The sequence below is a fragment of the Scyliorhinus torazame genome, chromosome 6, assembly GCF_047496885.1.
Source record: "Scyliorhinus torazame isolate Kashiwa2021f chromosome 6, sScyTor2.1, whole genome shotgun sequence".
Taxonomy (NCBI): Eukaryota; Metazoa; Chordata; class Chondrichthyes; order Carcharhiniformes; family Scyliorhinidae; genus Scyliorhinus; species Scyliorhinus torazame.
Genome location: NC_092712.1, coordinates 47479611 through 47501200, shown reverse-complemented (window position 1 = coordinate 47501200; position 21590 = coordinate 47479611). Strand labels below are relative to the sequence as shown.

Genomic DNA, 21590 nt, shown 5'->3' with positions numbered 1-21590 from the left:
AGAAAAGGATCGCCCTGATCTGATTGAAGCCTGCTCTCGTTATGCCCCCTTGTAACAGCTGCATCCACCCGAGGAAATAGAACATAGAACGATACAGCGCAGTACAGGCCCTTCGGCCCACGATGTTGCACCGACATGGGAAGTCAAAAAACAAAAGCCATCTAACCTACACTATGCCGTTATCATCCATATGTTTATCCAATAAACTTTTAAATGCCCTCAATGTTGGCGAGTTCACTACTGTTGCAGGTAGGGCATTCCACGGCCTCACCACTCTTTACGTAAAGAACCTACCTCTGACCTCTGTACTATATCTATTACCCCTCAGTTTAAGGCTATATCCCCTCGTGTTAGCCACCACCATCCGCGGGAGAAGGCTCTCACTGTCCACCCTATCTAACCCCTGATCATTTTGTATGCCTCTATTAAGTCTCCTCTTAACCTTCTTCTCTCTAATGAAAACAACCTCAAGTCCATCAGCCTTTCCTCATAAGATTTTTCCTCCATACCAGGCAACATCCTGGTAAATCTCCTCTGCACCCGTTCCAAAGCTTCCACGTCCTTCCTATAATGAGGTGACCAGAACTGTACGCAATACTCCAAATGCGGCCGTACCAGAGTTTTGTACAGCTGCAACATGACCTCATGACTCCGGAACTCAATCCCTCTACCAATAAAGGCCAACACACCATAGGCCTTCTTCACAACCCTATCAACCTGGGTGGCAACTTTCAGGGATCTATGTACATGGACACCGAGATCCCTCTGCTCACCCACACTTCCAAGAATTTTACCATTAGCCAAATATTCCGCATTCCTGTTATTCCTTCCAAAGTGAATCACCTCACACTTCTCTACATTAAACTCCATTTGCCACCTCTCAGCCCAGCTCTGCAGCTTATCTATGTCCCTCTGTAACCTGCAACATCCTTCCGCACTGTCGACAACACCACCGACTTTAGTGTCGTCTGCAAATTTACTCACCCACCCTTCTGCGCCCTCCTCTAGGTCATTTATAAAAATGACAAACAGCAACGGCCCCAGAACAGATCCTTGTGGTACGCCACTTGTAACTGAACTCCATTCTGAACATTTCCCATCAACCACCACCCTCTGTCTTCTTTCAGCTAGCCAATTTCTGATCCACATCTCTAAATCACCCTCAAACCCCAGCCTCCGTATTTTCTGCAATAGCCTACCGTGGGGAACCTTATCAAACGCTTTACTGAAATCCATATACACCATATCAACTGCTCTACCCTCGTCTACCTGTTCAGTCACCTTCTCAAAGAACTCGATAAGGTTTGTGAGGCATGACCTACCCTTCACAATGCCATGCTGACTATCCCTGATCATATTATTCCTATCTAGATGATTATAAATCTGGTCTCTTATAATCCCCTCCAAGACTTTACCCACAACAGACGTGAGGCTCACCGGTCTATAGTTGCCGGGGTTGTCTCTACTCCCCTTCTTGAACAAAGGGACCACATTTGCTATCCTCCAGTCCTCTGGCACTATTCCTGTAGCCAATGATGACATAAAAATCAAAGCCAAAGGCTCAGCAATCTCTTCCCTGGCTTCCCAGAGAATCCTAGGATAAATCCCATCAGGCCCCGGGGACTTATCTATTTTCAGCCTGTCCAGAATTGCCAACACCTCTTCCCTACGTACCTCAATGCCATCTATTCTAATAGCCTGGGTCTCAGCATTCTCCTCCACAACATTCTCTTTTTCCTGAGTGAATACTGACGAAAAATATTCATTTAGTATCTCGCCTATCTCTTCAGACTCCACACACAACTTCCCATCCCTGTCCTTGACTGGCCCTACTCTTACCCTAGTCATTCTTTTATTCCTGACATACCTATAGAAAGCTTTTGGGTTTTCCTTGATCCTATCTGCCAAATACTTCTCATGTCCCCTCCTTGCTCGTCTTCGCTTTCTCTTTAGCTCCTTCCTCGCTACCTTGTAACTATCAAGCGCCCCAACTGAAACTTCACACCTCATCTTCACATAGGCCTCCTTCTTCCTCTTAACAAGAGATTCCACTTCTTTGGTAAACCACGGTTCCCTCGCTCGACGCCTTCCTCCCTGCCTGACCGGTACGTACTTATCAAGAACACGCAGTAGCTGTTCCTTGAACAAGCTCCACATATCCAGTGTGCCCAACACTTGCAGCCTACTTCTCCAACCTATCCCCCCCCCCCCCCCCAAGTCATGTCTAATGGCATCATAATTGCCCTTCCCCCAGCTATAACTCTTGCCCTGCGGGGTATACTTATCCCTTTCCATCACTAACGTAAACGTCACCGAATTGTGGTCACTGTCCCCAAAGTGCTCACCTACCTCCAAATCTAACACCTGGCCTGGTTCATTACCCAAAACCAAATCCAATGTGGCCTCGCCTCTTGTTGGCCTGTCAACATATTGTGTCAGGAAACCCTCATGCACACATTGTACAAAAAACGACCCATCTAATGTACTCGAACTATATCTTTTCCAGTCAATATTTGGAAAGCTAAAGTCTCCCATAATAACTACCCTGTTACTTTCGCTCTTATCCAGAATCATCTTCGCCATCCTTTCCTCTACATCCCTAGAACTATTAGGAGGCCTATAGAAAACTCCCAACAGGGTGACCTCTCCTTTCCTGTTTCTAACCTCAGCCCATACTACCTCGGAAGAAGAGTCCCCATCTAGCATCCTCTCCGCCACCGTAACACTGTTCTTGACTAGCAGCGCCACACCTCCCCCTCTTTTGCCTCCTTCTCTGAGCTTACTAAAACACCTAAACCCCGGAACCTGCAACAACCATTCCTGTCCCTGCTCTATCCATGTCTCCGAAATGGCCACAACATCGAAGTCCCAGGTACCAACCCATGCTGCCAGTTCCCCTACCTTATTTCGTATACTCCTGGCATTGAAGTAGACACACTTCAAACCACCTACCTGAACACTGGCCCCCTCCTGCGAAGTCAAATCTGTGCTCCTGACCTCTATACTCTCAATCTCTCGTACCCTAAAACTACAATCCAGGTTCCCATGCCCCTGCTGCATTAGTTTAAACCCCCCCAAAGAGCACTAACAAATCTCCCCCCCAGGATATTTGTGCCCCTCAGGTTCAGATGTAGTCTCTGAACGTCCACTCTATCCCCCCTCATTATCTTATAAACCTCTATTAAGTCGCCTCTCATCCTTCTCCGCTCCAAAGAGAAAAGCCCCAGCTCCCTCAACCTTTCCTCATAAGACCTATCCTGCAAACCAGGCAGCATCCTGGTAAATCTCCTTTGCACCCTTTCCAATTCTTCCCCATCCTTCCTATAGTGAGGTGACCAGAACTGCACACAATACTCCAAATGTGGTCTCACCAGGGTCATGTATAGTTGCAGCATAACCCCATGGCTCTTATCTTTACTCAGAGAGTGGTTAGGGTGTGGAATGGACTGCCTGCTGTGATAGTGGAGTCGGACACTTGAGGAACTTTGAAGCAGTTATTGGATAGGCACATGGAGCACACCAGAATGACAGGGAGTGTGATAGCTTGATCTTGGTTTCGGACAATGCTCGGCACAACATCGAGGGCCGAAGGCCCTGTTCTGTGCTGTACTGTTCTATGTTCTATGTTCCACCTGGCCACCTCTATGCTCAGGTCCTGGTAAACCCGCAGGATGCTATTGTCCCATTTGTCATGATATTCAAACACACACATCATGATAGACACACCAACAGACAAATCAGAACACACAACACCACAACCAATGACAGAAAGATATAAAAGCACAGACACGACCCCCGGTGGTCAGTATTAGCTGCAGAGGAGGACCAGGACAGATCTGTTACCAAACACACTCAGGGAGACAGCACGTGCAGAGTATCCAGAACGAACTGTATTATAAGAGTTAAAATAAAATAGAGTTGTACCACATACAACTGGCTCATCTGTGCACCAGAGCACCCAACACCACATGGTACAGGAGTGGATCGATACCTGCCGGCATACCTCAGTGTACACAGACAACCAGCAGTGCCCAGGCAAAATGATAGAGCTCCCGGTTCCGCAGCCGCTCCAGTGCTACGGCGATCTCCGCGAAAACTGGCGGCGATTCCGGCAATGGTTCGAATTGTTCCTGGTGGCAGCTGAACTCCAAGACCTGGATGATAGCGAAAAAATTGAATTTCTCCTCACCATCGCCGGTGCAAGGGCAAGAGAAATATTCACAAGGTTCAGGTTCTTCAGGAGGCAGCAAAGGTACGATTACCAGGCAGTCCTGGACAAATTCTCCAAGTACTGTGAAGAAAACGCAATCCAATCGGCAAGTAAAGGTAAGAAAAGCGGCAGTACTCACCTCGTGGCTGGGATCCCGGAGCCCGAATTCCCAGAGGCCGAAATCCCGGGCCTGAGAGAGGGCTGGGTCGAGGTCGGCGGCCATCTTGCTAAAGGTATCACGCTAGCACAGTTGCGCGAGCAGTGCGCAGAACCGGAAGTTTCGTTTGCGCATGCGCGAGATGCTGCGCATGCGCAGTCAAGAAAACGGCCATCGGTAAAGGAACAGCGATCTGAGCATGCGCAGTCGCTTCCTACGTGCTACATACCGAGTGTCAGGATGTCAGAGGCCCCAGACTGCACCAATTTAAAGGGGAAATGTCCCAAATCCAATTTAAAAGGGAAACGTCCCAAATCAAAAAAACAAAAATCTGTTAAAGCTGTAAAACAACCTTCCCTCACCTGGAATGACAGCACATTGCCGCAAATTGACCCAGGAGATGAATTTGACCTCCGAAGAACCCTCCGACAAGCAGTTACCTACGCACAAGCCGATGATTCCGACCTCGAATACTTCGATGACGATCTTTACAGTGTTTCCGGACCTCGCGAGCCCAATGATAGCTCCGTGGTCCTATACGACTATGACTCGGATGAACCTTTCATGTTGCACATTGGCGGCCCCCACATTGAATCCGACGCAGATGCGGATTCATTTTTTGGATTTGAGGATCTTCAATCCAGCAGATATGACGTTCCAACTTATCAGTACCAGATGATGCTGCAGCCTGACATTAACAGACAGGGAGCGGTGCAAGCACACGGAGAGCGCCCTGCTGCCACACAGAGCGTGGTCCACGTCCCGCTCAACGTTCCCGACTCTATGAAAGAAGACATGCAAGACTCCAGAGCGCAGTCTTCGCATGAACCAGAAGTGACTCCAGTGTCACAAGCTTCCACAGCAAGCTCGTGGACAGACTCCACAATTGCAGAAATGCAAGACTCCAGAGCGCAGTCCTTGCACGGACAAGAAGTGACTCCAGTGTCACAAGCCTCCACAGAGAGCTCGTGGACAGCCTCCACGACAGAAGCAACGCAAGACTCCAGAGCGCAGTCCTTGCACGAACAAGAAGTGACTCCAGTGTCACAAGCCTCCACAGAGAGCTCGTGGACAGCCTCCACGATAGAAGCAACGCAAGACTCCAGAGCGCAGTCCTTGCACGAACAAGAAGTGACTCCAGTGTCACAAGCCTCCACAGAGAGCTCGTGGACAGCCTCCACGATAGAAGCAACGCAAGACTCCAATGTGCAGTCCTTGCAGGAACAAGACCATGAGGGTCTAGCAACCTCTCCTGACCAACCAGCGGCAGACGATGCAAGTCTACCATGCTCCACTACACAGCAGCATGACCATGACGGTCTCTCATGCTACAATGAAGGGCACAGTGCTGAAGACTGTTCAAGCCCAACTGAAGACAAGCCAAAGGAATCGCCTCGTCCAAGCCCGAAGAAAAAAGGTTTATGCGCTGACCTTCAGGATCATTATAGCCGAACAGAGATTAATAATGCTGCACGGCCACAGAAGGATGCTGAGGATTTGCTAACGAAATTAATTGAATGTTTAACTTGCAAGGAGCAGACTGAGAATTGCCAGTGTTTTAGTACGGATCGAAAAAATGGACAAGACATTGATCCTCAGGTAATGGAAATAACACAACCCGAATCATATCTACAGCAGGGACAAATGTCTCCCTTCAACACAACGCCGCAAAATCCCAACTTCGGAGACCAGCAGTTAGTCAGTAATGACTCTTCAAACCTTGAGGGGAACATTAATTGCATTGAACCTATACACACTCCACTGATAAATGAGCAGAACATTGGAGCAAGAATCCTGAGGACACCGACATCGAGTAGCCAGATAACGAATTTAAAACCCACAGCAGTTTCAAGTGAACCAAGTGTGCTTTCCACTAATGGTGAAGATGCAGATAAGGTCGACCCGATTATCCATTGTACCACACTAACCCCAGTGATTAAGCAGTTATGTATGGGGAGTATAATGTGGGCAATTGAGAACAGTAAAAGAGAGACTGTGACCATGCCAGTCCCAGCAAAATCAGACCCAGAGACCATGAAGGCATGTACATTAGACAAAGATACATATGAGGTACCTGAGAAGAAAAGTGAAACGGAATGTTCTTTGGAAAATAGTACAATGTCGATAGAAACATTGGATCCTATATTCAAGACCATACATATGGGAGAATTTGGGGGTAATAAACAAGGTTCTGCAATGTCTGGGGGAAGATTTAAAATTCCAAAGAAGAAAAGCCCAAATGAAGGACAACGGCAAGACAATGACAGTCCACCGACATGGTGTGCACCACCAGATGAAAACTCTGACAATTTACCCAACCCTAGTGAACAGCAAGCTGCTAATGAGGATCTATCCACGGGATGTGAGACAAGTGACGACAGCATCCCACTTCCCATGCAAAAGGTGCAAGGTGACAGACCTCGCCTAGTGCGTACCGAGGCACTCGATGATCACGGTGGGACCACTGACGACTGCGGTGGCGGCGCACCGCTTCCACCCTCGATGGCTCGACCCTCTCCACTGGTTGGTGCATTCCTGCATGTTCCGACTCCAGAAGTGCAGCTTCAGGGAATCTCGGCTGCCTCCAGTGAACCTGTTGGGACTCCGGACAGGGGGCATCGACGGAAGGCAGACCGGACTCCAGATGGGGAGCAGCCAAGCGCCGACTCTGATTTGCGCACGCCAGACCTTGCTCCGGACGAGCGGTGTCGCGGCCTCGGTGATGGCACGCTCAGGGTGACGGCGGATGCCACGGCGACAGGGAATGGATCGCGTGGCAGTCCCACTGGGTCGACAGTGGCAACCAGCACCGGCGGTCCAAGATGGACACACCAATTCGCGCCATCGCCAGACGTTGATGCGAGCAACAATTCTCTCTCCAAGGCGACATGCTTCGACGTTTCTCTGCAGAGTCGCCCTTCCGGCACAGCAGGTGGCCGGAACCAGCGTGCACGGTCTCGGCCAACTTCCACATCTGGCACAGTCATCGCCTTGCATGATATTAGTGATGGTGCTACTTCGATGGCAACGACCCATCGGCTACAAGATGCCGTCCACCACAAACATAAAAAGAAAAAAGACTCCACCTTGTTCCTGGCATGCAGGGCGGATGGATTGGTGCGTAGGCGCAATCAGCGAGCTTTGCGCCGCCTTCCACGCTCGCAACCGAACCGTACGCACACGCCGGATCCTCCACTGGTTCCCAAGGATGACTTCGTGGAGATGCCACGGATCATGCCCCTTCCATCGCCACCAGAACCAAACCACAGCCAAGGCACCACTAACAAAGATGTTGAATGTTATATTTGCACGAATGAAAAAACCAAGCACTGCACGAAGTACAACAAATGGTAAAGTAGAGACTTCGGCAACAGCATCACCTCCAACAGTCCAAGGTGAACCAGTGTGACCTCAAATCTCCACAGCTGAACCGGCTTGAGGACCAGCCCATTCTTGAGGCGGTCACCCATTAGACTGGACTTATAACGCTGTTCATACGTTCAAAAAGTCAAACACTTCTGTATTATAACCTGTTGTTGTTTATTGTTCCAGATATCGTCTGACCGGACCAATGTTCAAGTTTTTTTTTCTCTCGCATCCAAGTTTTGTTATGGTACAACCTTGTTAGTGTGACGCACCCGACATCGCCCCATGTAAATAGTTACGTCATAAACACACGCTGTACACAACACACACACACACTCTTAGATGCACTCACGACACAATTATATTTATAACCACGTAGGCACATATCTTTGTAAAAAGGGGGGATGTCATGATATTCAAACACACACATCATGATAGACACACCAACAGACAAATCAGAACACACAACACCACAACCAATGACAGAAAGATATAAAAGCACAGACACGACCCCCGGTGGTCAGTATTAGCTGCAGAGGAGGACCAGGACAGATCTGTTACCAAACACACTCAGGGAGACAGCACGTGCAGAGTATCCAGAACGAACTGTATTATAAGAGTTAAAATAAAATAGAGTTGTACCACATACAACTGTGTTGGCTCATCTGTGCACCAGAGCACCCAACACCACACCATTTACAGCTCCGTGTCTGCTTGGCCCACTGTAGAATGCCTTATCCGAGAACCTATGGAATCTCACCACCATAGCCCTCGGGGAATCTCCCATTCGCGGCTTCTTCGCGAGTGCTCTGTAAGCCCTATCCACCTCCAAGGGCCGGGAGAATGCCCCATCCACCAGCAACTTCACAAACATGTCTGCGATGTGTGCCCCAGCGTCCGTTCCTTCGGACCCCTCCGAGAGCCCTACAATTCTTAGGTTCTGCCGGTGGGACCTATTTTCTAGGTCCTCCACCTTCTCCAGGAGTTTCTTTTGCTGGTCCCTCAGCATCCCCACCTCCAGCTCCACCGCAGTCTGATGTTCCTCCTGCTCAGCCAGCGCCTTCTCCACCTTCTGGATCGCCCGATCCAGGGCGTCCAATCTGAGCTCCAAACGCTCAATCGACGTTTTTGTCGGTCCAAGCTGTCCCGTTTCTGCGTAGCAAAGCCTTTCTGAATAACTTGCATCAGCTGCTCCATGGACTGCTGGGTCGACAAGCCAGAGGTTCGTCCCTCCGCCATGCTGCCTTCTATTGCAACTACAGCCCAAGTCTTCTCTGTCTTCTTGTTTCTGCCCTTACGAACACGTCTAGTCCTTTTCTCCATGCACCGAAGTGGGAATTCAGTAGAGAATTGCCACTAACATCCGTTTTACAATTCAAGTCCGTTAAAAAATCGGGGGAAAAGGTCCAAATGTCCGACCAGAACGGGAGCCACCAAATGTGCGACTTACTCCTTCATAGCCGCCACCGGAAGTCTGGTTACCACTGTTGCTTCACAGCGCCAGGGTCCCAGGTTCGATTCCCGGCTTGGGTCACTGTCTGTGCGGAATCTGCAAGTTCTCCCCGTGTCTGCGTGGGTTTCCTCCGGGTGCTCCTGTTTCCTCCCACGGGTCCCAAAAGACGTGCTGTTAGGTAATTTGGACATTCTGACTTCTCCCTCAGTGTACCCGAACAGGCGCCAGAATGTGGCAACTCGGGACTTTTCACAGTAAATTCATTGCAGTGTTAATGTAAGCCTACTTGTGACAATAATAAAGATTATTATTATTTAGTCAGAGAGAGAGAGAGAGAGAGGCTTTCAGAGTTTCCGTGAAGCATTTCCTCCGGCTATGGGGAGAAGGCAGGAGAATGGGGATGAGAAAATATCAGCCATGATTGAATGGCGGAGCAGACTCGATGGGCTGAGTGGCCTAATTCTGCTCCTATGTCTTATGGCTGCCACAGGGGCCTGCTCCATTCTGCAGACCACAGTTGAAGATTTGCTTAGGGAGTTGGCTGTCAGGCATTCTGGCTGCATTGTCCAGCCCATTGGAGCAGTTTTTGTCATAACATTGTGAAGCTGCTGACCATGCTGGTTCTCCCGAGGGCCTCTGTGTCTGGGACTTTTTCTTGCCGCTTGATGCGGGACTGCATTACAACAGGGAGATTAGAGCTGAGACTGCGGGGAAGGCCATGCCCTCTGTCAAGTTGGAGCCAGATCCCTCCCTGCTCCTTGACAGTGACAGGAGTTTGGCTGTCAGCCCAGCCAATGCACCCAGCGTCTTGGTATTGTCCTGCATCCTGCCTCATTGAGTTGCGCACACGTCTGAGTCCTATAGAGCAGAACACATCTGCGGCCTAGTCCTCTGGTGATCTGGCTTTTGAACCATCTTATCCCTCTGGCCTGTCTGCTGCCCCGTCATGCCCAGTGACTCACTGCATGCTAATTCCAACTCTGCACTGGCCTACAAGGTAAATACAGTGCCAATGTCTGAGCTGGTGACTGCAAGTGCCGGATCAAGTGACCTCGTGTTCAGTGTTGTGCTGTTTCCCATTCCTCATGAAGGTGAACAGGGAGTTGAGCAGGGGGCATGAGGCACAAACATGCCATCATCCAGAATGTTCTCAGTGATATTGGATGCTACAGGCCCAGTTCCAGCCGACACCATGATTCAGAGAGCCGTCTCATCTGTCGAGCTCAGCCCCCTCCTGCTCTCGCTCTGTTATCTTCTACTGTGTGCTGCAAGACAGAGGGGCAGAATCCCAGGGTTTGTACAGCACTGTGTTTGAGTGATGAGTTTCCCACAGCTAAATAGCTGGAGGCGTGTGGAGGCAATGGGAGGTGGGTGCAAGGCGAGCAGCATTGATAGGTGTGAGAGGGCGAAGTGGAGTACATCCTAAAGTGTTGTGCGGCTAGAGGAAGTTACAAAGATAGGGAGCGGCAAAACCTTGGAGGGATTTGAAGACAAGGTTGAGAATTTTCAAATCAAGGCCTTGCTTAACTAGGAGTCAATGTAGATCAATGATAGGGGAACGGTACTTGGTGTCAGTAACGAAAAGGGCAGCAGAGTATTGGAGGTTTATGGAGGGTAGAATGCAGTAAATAAGCAGGAATGCTATTTTTAAATGCATTCCTTAGATGCGGGCATTGCTGGCTGGGCCAGCATTTTTTACCCATCCCTAATTGTCCTTGAACCGAATTGTCCTTGAACCGAATGACTTGCTAGACCATCTGAGATGCATCGACTGTGGATCTGAAGTCACAAGTAGGCCAAACCAGTTAAGGACGACAGATGGGTTTTTATAACATTTTATGACATTTTAGTTCCAGATTTCAAATTTCACTGTGTGCTGGGATTTGAACCCTGGTCCCCACAACAATATGCAGGGTCACTGGGTTACTAGTTCAGTGACAATACCACGACACCATCACCTCCCATTACCTCGACAGAGTCGAAAGATATCACACCGGGCAGCACGGTAACATAGTGGTTAGCACAGTTGCTTCACAGTCACCACATTAAACAGCAGCAAGTTACAGAAACTGCAACAAATCCTACAACAACATTTAAGGACCCAGTAGGGAACTCCAACTGACACATCGGCAACATGACAGCTTCAGATGAAACCCCAGCCAGGGAAGACAGGAGCTCGATAAGGGGTTTTCCTGGGTCCAAAGCAACAATCTGTCTTGGGACATGGAACGTCTGCACCATGTAGAACATAGAGCATAGAACATACAGTACAGAAGGAGGCCATTCGGCCCATCGAGTCTGCACCGACCCACTTAAGCCCTCACTTCCACCCTAACCCCGTAACCCATAACCCCTCCTAACCATTTTTGGTCACTAAGGGCAGTTTATCATGGCATCATAGAATCCCTACAGTGCCGTCGACCCATCGAGTCTGCACCGACCCTCTGGAAGAGCACTCCTCTTCCCATACCCTGTAACCTAACCTGCACATCCCGGGACACTAAAGGACAATTTATCATGGCCAATCCACCTAAACCTGCACCTTTTTAGACTTGTGGGAGGAAACCGGAGCACCCAGAGGAAACCCACGCAGACACGGGGAGAACGTGCAGACTCCACACAGACAGTCACCCAAAGCCGGAATTGAACCCGGGTCCCTGGCTCTGTGAGATAGCAGTGCAAACCACTGTGCCACCGTACCGTCCCGTCAAACACCAGCACCAGTTGGCAGAGATATGCAGAGGTAGGTGGCTGAACTGGAAGAGATGGGGTTTACATGGGGGTGAGGCAAAAGCCACAGCACAAGTCAGGACCTGATGGAAGAATATTGTTGCGGCCTTATGTCCCACCCGGGACAAGGAGGACGATGGACGAGGGTACAGTACAAAAGCAAACGCTAACAAAGTGGTTTACTAGTTAGGTCCGCGCAAGACTATTGTGTCCAGTTTAGGAAGCATGAAATCTGCCATCCCCTTAACCTGGTCTGGCCTACATGTGACTCCAGACCCACAGCAATGCGGTTGACTCTTAAATGCCTTTAAGGGGGGGTAATAAATGCTGACCAGGCAGCACGGTAGCATGGTGGATAGCACAGTTGCTTCACAGCTCCAGGGTCCCAGGTTCGATTCCCTGCTGGGCCAGTGTCTGTGCGGAGTCTGCATGTTCTCCGCGTGTCTGCGTGGGTTTCCTCCGGGCGCTCCGGTTCCCTCCCACAGTCCAAAGATGTGTGGGTTAGGTGGATTGGCCATGCTAAATTGCCCTTAGTGTCCAAAAAATGTTAAGTGGGGGTTACTGGGTTACGAGGGTTTGGGTAAATACGTGGGCTTCAGTAGGGCGCTCTTTGTAAGGGCCGGTGCAGACTCGATGGGCCGAATGGCCTCCTTCAGCACTGTAAATTCTATGATCTATGATTCTATGACCCAGCCAACGATGCTGAAACCCCATGAACACATGTTTTAAAATGTCAAGGTATTGGTGAGGATGGAGAGCTCTGTTACCTGGCATGTCGGCCTTCATTTGCATGGAGAAGCTTCTTCGAGAAGATTAAGGACAGAATTAATAGCGGTTTCGAAAAAGACTCAAAAGGGTTTTGAAAGAGTAAATAAGGATAATCCTTCCAGTGGCAGAAGGGTCGATAATCAAAGAACATGGATTCAAGATCAGAACATTTTTCTTTACCCAGTGAGTTGTTATGATAGGAAAGGCACTGCCAGAGAGAGCGCTGGAAGCTGATCCAATTTTTAAAAACTTTCAAAAAAAGGGAATTAGGTAGATACTTGAAAGAGAAACCGCTGCACGCCCATGAGAAAACAGCAGGTGGCAAATTGGATAGCTTCTTCGAAGAGCTGGGAGATGGAAAGTAGGCCAAATGGGTTCCGGATTCTGGAACTGATTCATTCGATGATTCCACATTATTTGTTGAGCCAAGTGTTGGAACAGACAGAAACTTGCATTTGTCTGAAACACTGAAAGTTTGACATTCTGCCAAGTCTCTCACATCTGCTTATTCAGCATTATCTGGGCAATTTGAATTTTGATATTACCTCATTTCAAGGGAGTATGTGCATTGATCTAAAAACACTTTGCAGAGTGTCTGACAGCACAAAACTTAGACGTTTTGGCAGCTATTTTATGATCCATTCACATGTCATCGTGTAACATTAAAAGATGAATATAGGAAAGGTTAAAATGTTACAGGAGTGAGAGCATTTCTGTAATCCTCTAGTCTTTATGACAATTTAATCCTTCCCTGTTTTACACACCACTGAGTGTCATCCTGTGGCCTCCATCTTTATTACAGCTGCCATTTATAAGCAACCGTGACACCATAAAAAATCCCAAGGGAGAACGCGACAAGTATCACAGGGGGACTTAGGGAACTGACCAAAGGCACAGGCAAAAAGAGCACAGAAGGCTAGAAAGGATAGAAAGAGAAGTAACAAGGCTTTTTGCGGTATGAATTGACAATACCCTCTGACCTTCCTGTTACTGTACCCTGACCAGACTCCAATTTATTATTAGCAAACTGGGCCAGACCACAGCGATTTTTCAGTTCGTAAACTGTGAGGAACGGATACTCCGCTCCAGGAGCGATTCCACGGGACAACTAGGGATTTTTTATATTAAAATTGTTTTTATTATTAACACAGGATTAACCCCCATTAACACACCCAAGAAAAAAACAGCTTTTCAATTAACATTTAAACAGTTCTTGCAAAGAAGTAAAGCAAGGCTATTCAGCTTACTTTCCCCTCGACTTCTGAACTTTCAATTCAGCAAAAATGCACACAATGAAGCCAAATGTCACTTATTAATAAAGTTAACACACAGTGGCCTACAGAGTTATGCAGAAAGTCCTTGGGAGAGAAGCTTTCAGAAGTCAGTCTGAGAAACACACCTCCTGTCCTCAGAATCCACAGCAGAACTCTAAAAATGAAACTAAAAACAACAGCCCCTCCCATGAGTGACATCGCAGCCTGCCTAGCTTTTAACCCCTTCATCACAGCTTTAGCAGACATATAATCTGGATACCTTAACTTAAGTTCTTTTAATACTGCAACAGACACAAAGTACAATAAACATTAAAAAATTCTACTTTCATCACATTCCCCTCTCTGACATTGAACAATCTGTACTTGCCAAGGTTTTGTCCCCTTATTTCCCCAACTCACTGAATTTCAGGCTCGGCAGACGTTGAGCTCTTTTTCTGTCACCTCTACCTCTGTGCTCACTTCTCTGAGCAGTAGTCTTGTTCCTCCACCTGGTCCCCTTCCTCTGGACTCTTACTCACTCTTCATCTTTCATTGAGAACTGTTGAGATGACATCAACGGTCTTCATTTCTCTGTTCCTCTCACTCACTCTAATCCTCTGTGAACTTGCTGCACTCCATTACATACATAGAACATACAGTGCCATTCAGCCCATTGAGTCTGCACCGACCCACTTAAGCCCTCACTTCCACCCTTTCCCCATAACCCAATAACCCCTCCTAACCTTTTTGTGGACACTAAGGGCAATTTAGAATGGCCGATCCACCTAACCTGAACGTCTTTGGACTGTGGGTGGAAACCGGAGCACCCAGAGGAAACCCACGGGGAGAATGTACAGACTCCGCACAGACAGTGACCCAGCGGGGAATCGAACATCGGACCCTGGCACTGTGAAGCTACAGTGCTAGCCACGTGTGCTACCGTGTTGCCATTCTCTATGATCAAGCCCTGATACTGTTACTGCGGAGTGGGGCTGTTGTTGTCTAGTGTACTGACCTCTACCTTGCAGAGGATGAATGCCAATTCTCAGACTCTTCTTCATACCTCCCACTGAACCATTTCAAAATAGCAGCACATCAATGACTCATTTTTGGTGCAGGGTCAGGACCTGGGGAAATTATCAAGCCAGTTTTGAAAATCTAAATCTGGCCCAAAAATATTTATCCAATGTCTCTGCCATTTCTTCATTTCCCGTGATAATTTTTCCTATCGCTGCTTCTAAGAGATCAATTATTTTAGCTACTTTCTTCCCTTTTATGTACATGTAAAAGCTCTTACAATCTGTTTTCATAGTCCCGAAGAGTTCACTTCCCTTTTTATCAATATTTTGCTGGTTCTTTGAACACCCCCATATGTTAGGCTTACTACAATTCTTTGCAATGTTAAAACAGACATTGCAGTAAAATTGAGATGGATTGTTGACCTCACAGAAGGGTTGAATACTTGAAAAGGAAAGATTTGCAGGTCTGTTAGAAAACATCAGGGCAGTGAGACTAATTGGACATTGTTAAGTTTACTACATTGTGCAGTTTTGCAAAAAGAAATAATTTTAAATTTGATTCCTTCTAAATCAAGAGCTCTGATGGGTAATGATAAATAAGTTTTGCTCTTGGGAGAAACCGGCCTCTGGATTGAGTTTTACAGCAGTATTTGGTCTGTTGGAAACTTTCACTTGCCCTATTGCCTCCAGTATTCATTAAAGCTCCACCGCACTAAATCTTCCTGAAGACCTTTGCATTTACTCCCCTAACGACAGTCCGGCGGGAGCCCCTGAATTATCAATGATCATCTCGCACATCAAGGTTTTACAAAGCAACCATCCTCGCAAACGTTGTTCTCCTCTGCATCCTGCACTGGTAACTGAAGTGTGGCATCTGAAGAAGTCCACATGTGAGTGATGTGCTGTGCTTACAGCAGTATCTGGCATGTTTAGAGGACAGTTAATGGCTGGCATTGAGTTAACCGGCAGCATTTCAATCAGGCAGACCTGATTGTATCAGAAACCACAATACTGAATATCAAAGAGTTTGCAAAAAAATCCAAGATCATCTTAGTGCTTTAAACTGAAACATCGCTTATTCCATATAGGGACATTTAATAAATCTGGTGTATAATTTATTTTTTACCCCAGCAGTTTATCTATCTGGTTGATGGTAGACCCTGTTGGATAAGGGAGGGAGGGCACATCCCTCATGTAGGCTTATCTCTGCACTTGTAATTCTTCAATTGATCGAAAGGTTGAGAGAATGGTGATAATTCATGACAATTATTACTCCTGGCCCTTATTTTAGCCTAGGCTGTGTTCAAATCAGGAAGGATGAGAGGTGATCAGGAGAGAACCAGAGAGAGTTGAACATAAAACCCAACCCAGAGTCTTGCAAATGTATAAAACTGACGGTCAGGAAAAGATCAGGGATCCCTCAATCTGACCACACTCACTACGGCTGGATCATGACGAGATACTTCCCAGCCCGCCACAGTCATGTCATCTCCAGGGAGAGGCAAAAATGCGAGAGGAAAGAAATGAGTAAATGAGATCAGAAATTGCCATGGAAAATAGCTCTCTCCGACTACACCGCCCCTCCCACAGGGGCCCCGTCCTCTGCAAACAAATGGGCTGGAAGTCTCTGGCTGTTCGTTGGCGGCGGGATTCTCTGGTCCTGCCGGCAGTGCACCCCCACCTGTGGGATTCCTGGCAGTGTGGGGTGGCTTCACTGGGAATTCCTGTTGACAGCGGCGGGATCAAAGGATCCCACTGCCACCGAACCGTGCACCGTCGAGAAAAACATGGCTGGGAGGCCAGAGAATCCCTCCATGGAATATGTTCAAGCCTTGCGACCTTTCTGAATTACCTGGGATCTTGGCGAGGCTATAGTTCCTTTTGCTTTCTTGATGACAACACCTCAATCAATCTAACCAATCAGCACCCTTTTCTTCCAAAGTGTAAATTGTTCTGATCATTTGAAATTTGGCAATCTTGTGTTTGTCCTGATGAGTGCAAGATGAAAAGCTTTGATTGCATTTCTCTTTTTTCAGCAATATTAAATTTCTGCACTGCTAAGCAACTAAGGAGGTCATGCATAGAGATCGGACATCTTTGCTAGTGGACCGGTGAACATTTTGCAGCGTACAGCCAAGACCAGAGATGCTGACATGCGATATTAGTTAGAATCCAGTGGGGATGTAAGGTAGTGCCAGGAAGGGTGAATCCAAACTGCCGCCAACAGTGAGAGGGAGAGATAAGGCCAGGACTGGGCCGCCGCAATGAATCTTTATGGGGTCCCGAAGAGCACTCAAACCACCACAAGGAAACCTTGGTGTTTCCCCAGCCTCAGTAAGTAAAATGAACACCTTACCTTGGCTGCCTCTGGTCACTCCGCCAGCTCCCGCCAGGATTCAATGGCAGGTTTGGCATCCATTTGAAGGAAAAGTCATGTTATGACACCAATGATATTGTCAGAACAAGGCCTCATAATCCTAAGCAAGCCCCTGTCTGCCTGGCGGATGTCCCATGCTGGTTAAAATAGCGATGTGCAGGAGCATTGGGGTCTTTTAATTCATTTTGTAGCATGTGGGCATCGCGGTTAGGCCATTTATTGCCCATCCTGTAGTTTTTAACTCACCACTATTCTTAGAATTCCCCCTATACCAAAAAGGGTCAATTTATTCTAGATGGTGAGCAGGGATTCTCACTCCCTGACTGCTACGCAGACTTCGGCGGGTGCTATTCGGGTCAAACTAGTGTTTCAAGTTATCCCCCGGCATAACCCGTATTATCGTAGAAGAATTTTATCTACTTACCACTTAGTAACTTACACACGGGTCCGGCTTGCTAAGTGAAGTAAAGTAAACTGTTAAGAAAATAATAATAACCACTCTTTCAGGTTATCAATTTGAACTCAACTTTATTTTCAAGTTAAAAGAGAATAACTACTTTTACAGAAAGGTAAAAAGATCTTTTCTTGTTCGCACCAGTTGCAGACTTTCAAGTCTCTCTTGACAACCAGTTTTCTTTAACTTTTGGTCTTCTGTTCGTTTCTCTGGGCTGCTCGGTCTTCAGATGCTGCTCGTCCCATCACCGAGGAAGAAGTGATTTTCTGCTAATTCTCCCTGGTTTTTATAGCAATTTGGGGGCCCTTAACCTCTGCACCTGGCACCCTTCAGACTGCCTGCTTGACAGTTTGAAAGCTAAGTTTTATCGGTTTAGAAGCGAGGCGCTACTTTAACAGCGATAGCGTGGCTTCATCCTCACCAGCTCGCCATTCCTTACAGGAATTTTCTCGCTTTGCTTGACCTGTAATTAATTTGTCTGTGTCATAGTTACCACTCTTTTGGATTTATGTCTTTTTTAATGAGTTTTCTCAGTTTCGACCCGGGTCATCTTTGGGTTAAGCTAATGCCAAGTTAGGGTTATCCCCACTGACTCTAACTTTATCTGCTTTGGCGATCTTCTAAAAGGTTTTAACTTCAAATATGATGTACGTTATAGTGCAACCTTGTCACCTTCTAGTTTTCTCAATTTGTAAATCAGTTGTTTCACTTTATTACCAGTGTCAGCAACTTTCCACACTTAACAGTTGTTCCTTAACTTATGCTTTAGATTCTGGCTGCTTTTCTTAATTGTTAAATAAAATAATTCATTGCTTAAAGATTTGTGAAATACTGTTCCCTTTCATATAACTTTAAGAGTTTAAGTCAATCAAAGGATTTTTCTAACTTGTAAATTAAAATGAAGCTCCTATCTGTTTTCTTCCCTGTCTGTGAAGTTGTCTGCTTTCAAAAACAGGCTGCTGCTGTTAACCCCTTGTGGGACTTCTCCCTTTCATTATAAAGCCTCAGTCATTCTCAGTGTTACTTTCATGTTTCAAATGCCATATTCTTCCGAGTTTTCACAACAATCCCTAGTTGGCCTTCAGAAGGGGGCAGTGAGTAGCCTACTTGAACTGCTACAGTCCTTAAGGAGTAGGTACACCCAGAGTTACGGAGGGAATTCCAGGATTTTGACCGAGTGATAGTGAGAGTGAACATTCTAAATTCCCATTGGTGGGGTGCTACATACAGGATTCTGGCCTGTTTAATGAATGCTCATGAGGTGCAAATAGGGTTCCTAACTGTGAATTTGTACGCCCGGAGGCTTCTTGAAGGGCAGCATGGTAGCATTGTAGGGCAGCACGGCAGCATTGTGGATACCACAATTGCTTCACAGCTCCAGGGTCCCAGGTTTGATTCCGGCTTGGGTCACTGTCTGTGCGAAGTCTGCACATCCTCCCCGTGTTTGTGGGGGTTTCCTCCGGGTGCTCCGGTTTCCTCCCACAGTCCAAAGATGTGCAGGTTAGGTGGATTGGCCATGATAAATTGCCCTTAGTGTCCAAAATTGCCCTTAGTGTTGGGTGGGGTAACTGGGTTATGGGGATAGGGTGGAGGTGTGGACCTTGGGTAGGGTGCTCTTTCCGAGAGCTGGTGCAGACTCGATGGGCCGAATGGCCTCCTTCTGCACTGTAAATTCTATGAAATCTATGAATTGAACAAACAGACTTTATTTACAAGATTGCTTTATTAGCTGCATGGTCAGCCTAGACCACAATGCACTCTTTTTAACTCGGGAAACACCTCCCTTTAGAGAGATTCCCGCTCCAGATGTTAATTGGTTGTTCAGGCCATATGACCCTTACTCATCAAGGCTGGTCTTAAAGTGACAATCACCACATCCCTCCCCCTTTAACTCCTTTTTACAATCCTTAATACCAAATTACTTTATACAGGTGAGTAGGCAACACTATCAAACTCTGCAAAATCGTTACATTTGCACATAGCCCTGAATTCTAATTACACATTATATACATAGGCTCATAATTATAAACTCTAAAAAAATATTTTCATAAAGGCACCAGCAAAGTGAAGATGCCAGCAAGGCCTGATGTTTAAAAAGGCTAACTCTGTATCAGCATAAGCAGCATAAACAGTGGGGGCTGCAGTGACGAACAGAGGCCTGGATTCTCCGGAATTGACGCGAGCAACGCCGGCGTCAACGGGCCTCCAGGCACAGTCATTCTTCCCTTCCTCGGGGGCTAGCATGGCGCCAGAGTGCTGTGCGCTGCTCCGGCACCAAAAGCCGGCCCTACATGGCCGACTCCGGCCCACGCATGCGCGCCACGGCCATCTCTGCGCCGGCTTTCGGGCAACATACAATGTCCAAAGATGTGCAGGTTAGGTGGATTGGTCATTCTAAATTGCCCTAAGAGTCCAGAAGGGTTAGGAGGGGTTATTGGGTTACGGGGATAGGGTGGAAGTGAGGGCTTAAGTGTGTCGGTGCAGACTCGATGGGCCAAATGACCTCCTTCCGCACTGTATGATCTATATGTTCTAACATGTCGGAGCCCTACAGGGGTTCGGCGCGGATGAACATAGGCTCCACTTGGAACGAGCCCGCCCGCCGATCAGTTGCCCCCGATCGCGGGCCTGGCCACTGTGGAAGCGCCCCCCCCCCCCCCCCGGGTCCGCTCCCCCCGGCCCCCCACCAGGACGGCCCCCGCAGCCAGAACGCCGAGGTCCCGCCGGGTAGGACCATATGCAAATGGCGTTGGCGGGACTCGGCGGAACTCGGCGGACACTCGACATTCAACAGCCCCTGACCGGCGCCCCGGCGCCCAGTGCGATTGGCGGCAATTCTCCGGTCGCCGGAGAATCAGCGGCCCGGTGTCAGAGCGGCGTGGCGGGATTAGCGCGCCTCACCACACCGATTCTCCGACCCGGCGCAGGATCGAAGAATCCCGCCCAGGATGTGAAGGCAGGGAGTGAGAACATGAGCTGATTGGAGAATGGCTGTTTCTATGGCTTGGTCACTTTGACCCCTCCCCCTGAGTTTGTCGGACACCACGAACATTGGGAGAACAAGATTCCAAACAAATGTATCGCCATCTTTCTCCCCCGCCCACCGCGATTCCTGCTGCTGGTGAGGGTGGAAGATTCCGCCCAGTGTTTTCAGGAGGTGTGATGTTTTTGTTTTAACTCTTTTGGGTAATGACTTTAACAAATTAGTTTTATTCACAATAAAATACAATAAATGTTGTGATGAATGTAGGATTTGCAGATATTTATTGTATTATGTCTCTGGTGAAGTAATGGTTGAAGCCTGGATTAGTGTGTGTATATCGCTGCTACAGTAAGGGTTTTAAAAATCCTGGTTAGACAGGTAGACACTGTGGGCGGGATTCTCTAAAAATGGGGCTATGTTCCCACGCCAGCGGGAAAACCGGTGCCAGCCACTCCGGCGTCAACGGCTGCAGAAAGTGAGGAATTCTCACCATTCTGGGGGGTTGGGTCGCCGCCGGAGTCGACCCTGCAACTCCAGCCAGCTCCAGCCAGCGGGGAACCGCCCGCGCGAGTCCGCGCATGCGCGGAATGGCCTCCGTGATCTTGCGCATGCGCGGAACGGCCGGCGTATTTCCAAGCATGCGCGGGGTTTCCCTTCTCCGTGCCGGACCCCGGGAAATATGGCGGAGCCCTACAGGGACCCGGCGCGGAGTAAAGTAGGCCCCCACAGAACCAGCCTGCCTACTGATTGGTAGGTCCCGATCGCAGGCCAGGCCACCGTGGGGGCCCCCCCCGGGGTCGGATCCCCCCGCAACACCCCC

At 48.2% G+C, this 21590-nt stretch overlaps 1 long non-coding RNA gene across 1 annotated transcript in view; it reads right to left on the bottom strand.

Annotated features, from left to right (window-relative positions):
- Positions 1–18027, bottom strand: part of LOC140424780 (uncharacterized) — a 36875-nt gene extending 18848 nt beyond the window's left edge. Inside the window, exon 1 of the long non-coding RNA XR_011947688.1 lies at positions 17758–18027. This is a non-coding gene — a long non-coding RNA (uncharacterized lncRNA). The remainder of the gene's footprint in view (positions 1–17757) is intronic.
- Positions 18028–21590: the final 3563 nt, after the last annotated feature.